Below are 5,675 nucleotides of genomic sequence, written 5' to 3' on the forward strand. Positions count from 1 at the left end.
TTATGAGTTTATAAATACACTAACTGACAATACAGAAAGTATATCTATTGATAATCATAATTGATAATAAACAATCCGTGACTGAGACAGCAATGTCATAAAAATCCAATTAGCTACCTGTATTTACAATCCCATGTGTATTATATATGTATATTAACTCAAAAATTGGAAACTTTAAATGTTTATATCTAATAAGCTAATAAAGTTATATTAAAAATTCAAATGCCATTTACTATTAAATTAAAAACTCAAACATTTTATTAAATTAAAAATATGTGTTACCATTTAAAAAAACAAAGTTGACCCCCTCCAAGGCATAAGGGATGAACTTAAAAAGTATTACATAGTTAAAAATTCAAGAATAATGTGTAACTAAAAATAATAAAAAAAAAAAATGTTTAAATTATTATTATTCTGCAAGTAATTCAGTGGGTTATGATAAAAAAATCACTCTGTATATATATATTTAATAATATCAAATTTAGAGATTCTTATATCTATATTCATTAACGAATTTTTTTATGCTTTACCAATGTGAGAAGGTCATTTTACTTTAATAAATTATATAAATGATAACTCTACAATAATAAAAAACAATTTTAACTTTAAATTAACATAAATAATAAAATATTATTCATACAATTATTTATTATAATTTTTTTAATTGGTAATATAATGTGAAAATTGTAATAGTTTGATCACACCAAATGATAATATATTATTATTGAGTTTTTCAATTTTGTTAGCTTCGATTCGAAGCTGAGAAGGTATTATTTTACTAAGATGTGTTTATTTATTTTTATTTTTTTTGTGTCTTTACCACTTTTTCTCAGCTCTCAACAAACCGATTTCTGTCAACGATGCGTCAAAAGATCACAAATCGTATCTAGTCGAAGACATTACCCTTCAAAATTGAAAAAAATTCCCTCGTTCCCCGTAAATGGGGGAAACCTCCAAAAAAATTACAAATTTAAAAATCGCTAATTTTCGAAATTTTCGAAATTTTTTTTACTTAATATTGCCATAACTTTATTAAAAATAACCAAATCAATATAATTTTTTTTATAGATGCTTGATGTCTTTACCTATCATTTGGTATATTTTTTTTATAAATTTAACCCTTTACCTACTCTCAGGGGGGAATTTAAAATGACAACTTTTTCACAAAAAATTAATTTTTTCAACTTGACTTTTGAAAATGTTTCCGAAAGTCTGACACTTTTATGTATATCTTTAATTAAAGCTAATGTAATATACTTTATTATGGAAAAAAAACATTTCGGACTTTATTTTATCTTCACGGTGAAATTGGCTACTGATTGCTATTTTTGTGTGAATTCTTTATCTGTATCATTAAAAATATATGTGTCATGATTGTAATGATTCACAATGTGCTATTTGATCCCGTGTCAATGATGATAGGCATTTTAATATCATTAAACAAAGAATAAAAATGTAATGCAATAGGAACGTGACTTTCTTGAGTCACATTATTTATAATATTGAGTGCTGACTTAAAAAGTAAACTGTTTTGTTCAGCACTATCGTTTAACCTAGAAATTAGTTTTTTGAATTGATACGATCACATTTGCATGTGCCCATATCTCTGTCTCCCATAACATCGTTGTACCGTTTAATAGACATATATATATATATATATAATTAACACAGTGACATACAGCAATACTAACAGGAGTGCGGACTGCACACATAAACACTTTTTGCAATTCACGGCCAATGTGCCATATTAAGATATCCCTATCGACAGTTGACATTTTACCATCTTCGCGATCACTACTTTTGCCTGATAATTAACTTAACTTCGCTACCCCGTATATTATAGTGTGTGTGTGTGTCGCCGTCAGCTCCCTGTTGGATTAATCATCTCTAGGTGTCCAGCAGGTTGTATTATCCATTTAATATTTCAATTGCTTAATAAATATTTATTTATATCGTTGTTAACCTAAAGTGTTATATATATATATTGTAGTGCGACCCTTGGTAGTTCCTCTAAGGGAATATAAATTAAATAGGAAACTTCAGTACCTAAGGTAGATATAGCCTAGCCAGCTATCCCCCGTTGGTCCCTTAGAATACTGTCGACGGGCATTTAGACTAAACCCCTAAATAGCGACGTAACAGAATTTTATATTTATTATAAGGTATATATTGCTTCTGAAATTTATCGTAATTTGATGAAAAGTTATTTTTAGAACTATTGTTATTTTGAAATTGATTATTGTTATAGCGTGGGGAGTTATTATTAAATCTATTACTATTTTTAAATTGACTTCTATAACGTGAAACGTTATTATTATTCTGAAATTGATTATTTCTTTGTAAAAACTTGTTAGATGAGTTATTAGCTTCAATGCGAAGCTGAGAAGTTATTGGTTTTACTAAGATGTGTTTATTATTATTTTTTTTTTTTTGTGTCTTTTACCACATTTTCTCAGCTCTCACCGAACCCATTTCTGTCAACGACACGTCATAAGATCACAAATCGTATCTAGTCGAAGACATTACCCACAAAAATTGAAAAAATTTCCCTCGTTCCCCGTAAATGGAGGAAAGCTCCAAAAAAATTACAAATTAAAAATTCGCTAATTTTCGAAATTTTCGAAATTTTTTTTACTTAATATTGCCATAACTTTATTAAAAATAACCAAATCAATATAATTTTTTTTAATAGATGCTTAATGTCTTTACCTATCATTTGGTTGGGTTTCTTCAAAAAAATTACATATTTAAAAATCGCTAATTTTCGAAATTTTTTCTATTCTTTTACTAAAAATTGCCGTAACTTTTTCAAAAATGAACATATCAATATAACTTTTTTTTATAGATACTTGATGTCTTTATCTATCATTTGGTATACAGGGTGGCGCACCACTCACTGACAACTTAAATAACTTTTGATCCAGTTAATATTTTTAGTTGATTTTTTTTTTTAAGTAATAGTTAGACGTTAGGTCTATAGCTATATCTCAATAATTAATTTTTTTACATTTTATTAAAAATATTAATTATTTTAAAATTTTAAATAAAAAGTAAAAAAAAAATCTAAGATAGCTATTTTGTAGAGTAGAATTTAAGAAAAATTTTAGTAAAANAGATTTTGTAGAGTAGAATTTAAGAAAAATTTTAGTAAAAAAATATCTTATTAATATTCAGTAGTAAATATTCTGTAGCGTTTTGAAGTTTGTGAAATTTTGAATTTTCATGTACTATTTTACGGTATTGAGAAAAGGACAGAAGAAAACGCTATCTTTTCAACATACTTTTGAATGAGAGTGATAAGTAATAATTGCCTTATCTAATTTCTTACCATAGTATTTATGCCAAATTTGTAATGTATACACACTATCATCATATGTATACACAGTAATCATGAAAACATAGCGTTTTTTTCTGTCCTTTTCTCAATACGTATTTCAATGTTTATAACCGTAAAATAGTACATTAGCCAACGGTTGGAGCGCGTCATGGTCCTCCTGACCCTGACGCACTCCTCACGCCTGGCCGCCACCTCGGAATTTCACTAGTGGACTGGCGGTCCGCGAGTTGACGGCGGTCGTTTGGCCGGGAGGGCGAAGTCGCAGGCTGCGACCACCCTCCGGTCCAACTCTTCCACTGCTTCGTTCGCGGAGATGCGTCGGTCCGGTACCGTGGGCACCGACCATTGAGCGAGCAGTAAGCCCGTCTCAAATGCGTCGACGTCCGTGGCCGGTCTGACCCGCCAGGCCACTCGCCCACCGCGAGACGGCTCGCGGGGCACAATTCGTGGGGGACGGCCACCGCCACCGCACTCATACACGTTGTACCGGTGGTCGCTGTGGTTTTCCCTGTGCGGGAGAACCGACCAACCGGACACGTGCGAGTGTAACGATGGGGACACCAGCGTGACGACCACCACCGAGCGCAAATAGTGACCCTCGAACGTCGGGGTGGAGCCCCTGTTGGCCGAGACCAGCCCGAGGGCCGACATCAGGTCCAACAGGTCTTCGCCACGCTGATTCGTATCTGCCAACCCCCAAACCGGGGAGTGGGAGTTGAAATCACCGGCCACGATTTCCCCGCGAAGGTCCCGCGGCCGCCCGAGCCTCATCGCCCGCAGGCAGGAGGACAGAGGCTCGAGGAATCCGGCGATCGGCAAGCTGGGCGGTGCGTTTATGACGTCTATCCTCGTTACTACATACCCGTCACCCGACTCGATGTCCGCAACCGTTAGGCCACGTTCCATCACGCCGATTGCCGCTCTGCCGGACCAGTCCAAGAACCAGCCGGGAGAGTCCCTGAACCCAACCCAACTCAACTCTTAAAAAAAAATTGAAAAAAAAAAAAAAAATTTTTGCTCGTTCCCCGCAAGTGGGGGAAATATAAAAAAAAAAAAAATTACAAATTTAAAAATCGGTAAATTTTGTCATTTTTTTCACTTTTTTTTCTTAAAACTTTAGATAAAAACCTTAGATATTTTCCTTTTGTTTGATATTATTTTTTTTAAATCTAACATTTAACCTGCTCATTGGGAGGGGGAGATTTAAAATAGCAACTTTTTTACAAAAACTAACTTTTTCAACTTAATTTTTGAAAATGTTCCGAAATACTGCGTCCTTTAAACATATATCAAATTAAAGCTTATTTTATGTACTATAAAATGAAAAAAATAAATTTGTCCCGATGAGCTATCTTGTATGCGCAAATGGATACTGAATTCACAAATATGCTATTTTTCTATTAAAATTCTAGGTTTTGTATTTTATTTTATTTTAAAATATCTTATTGGGGGAATACATGGTGAAAATAGCTACCGTATTTAAAAATATGCTATTATTGTGCTAAAATTCTTGGTTATGTATTTTATTTTATTATAAGGGGATTACACTGATTTTCATAAGTATTAAATCAATCTAAATGACATAGTATAAAAAATCAATCATATTTAAATTTTTTTGTTTCTTTGAAGTCGAGAAAAATAACTTTAAAATTTGAACTAGCTAAATTTCCATTTTTATTAAGTGACGAATGAGACGTACGGTTTATGAGACGGTAACACTTGGGTCTTTCACTACTGTGGCATTGAATTTTTTTAAAATTCTTTTAGAGTTAAAAAAAATGTTTAAATCATTTGATTTTTATCTCATTTAGATTCAATAACTTCAATAAATATCAAGGATTCCTTTACTGTAGTCTCCTCTCGTGAAAAGAAATTCATATTAATATTAGTAGGGTAATTTAGGACTTATCATAGAGGAGGAAAGGGGTGGCGTGATCTTATTATAGATGGTGTAAGGAGGAGGTGTGATCTCACGATAGGGTGGGGAGGTAATAGGTGACTTAGGTGGTGTGTTAAGGCCAATTTAAATGGTGGTTTAAAGTGCGTATGCGCACTATAACCTCATGTCAGCTGTGAGGTAGGTAGCCATTCGAAAATGGATGTTCTTCTCCTACGATGCCATCTACTGAAGGGTAAGGTAAATCCATGTGAAATGATAACGTTAACTGATAAACGTANCTGATAACGTTAACTGATAAACGTACTAGTTATAACATCTACTAGATACATTGAAATAGTGTACGTCATATAGTGGCCACCGTTGTCACTATAACATATTTACTTAATATTAACGCAGCAGGGGTGTTGGTCAACAATTCCTACAGAGGGAGGGGGTAAT

At 32.8% G+C, this 5,675-nt stretch overlaps 1 protein-coding gene across 2 annotated transcripts in view; it reads right to left on the bottom strand.

Moving 5' to 3' along the window:
* The window catches only part of LOC126894555 (alpha-tocopherol transfer protein-like), a 54,978-nt gene that overhangs the window by 16,411 nt on the left and 32,892 nt on the right, over positions 1-5,675 (bottom strand). The gene's annotated exons all lie outside the window — the stretch shown is intronic.

Source organism: Daktulosphaira vitifoliae, unplaced genomic scaffold (genome assembly GCF_025091365.1).
Source record: "Daktulosphaira vitifoliae isolate Bord-2020 unplaced genomic scaffold, ASM2509136v1 Scaffold_1, whole genome shotgun sequence".
Classification (NCBI taxonomy): Eukaryota; Metazoa; Arthropoda; class Insecta; order Hemiptera; family Phylloxeridae; genus Daktulosphaira; species Daktulosphaira vitifoliae.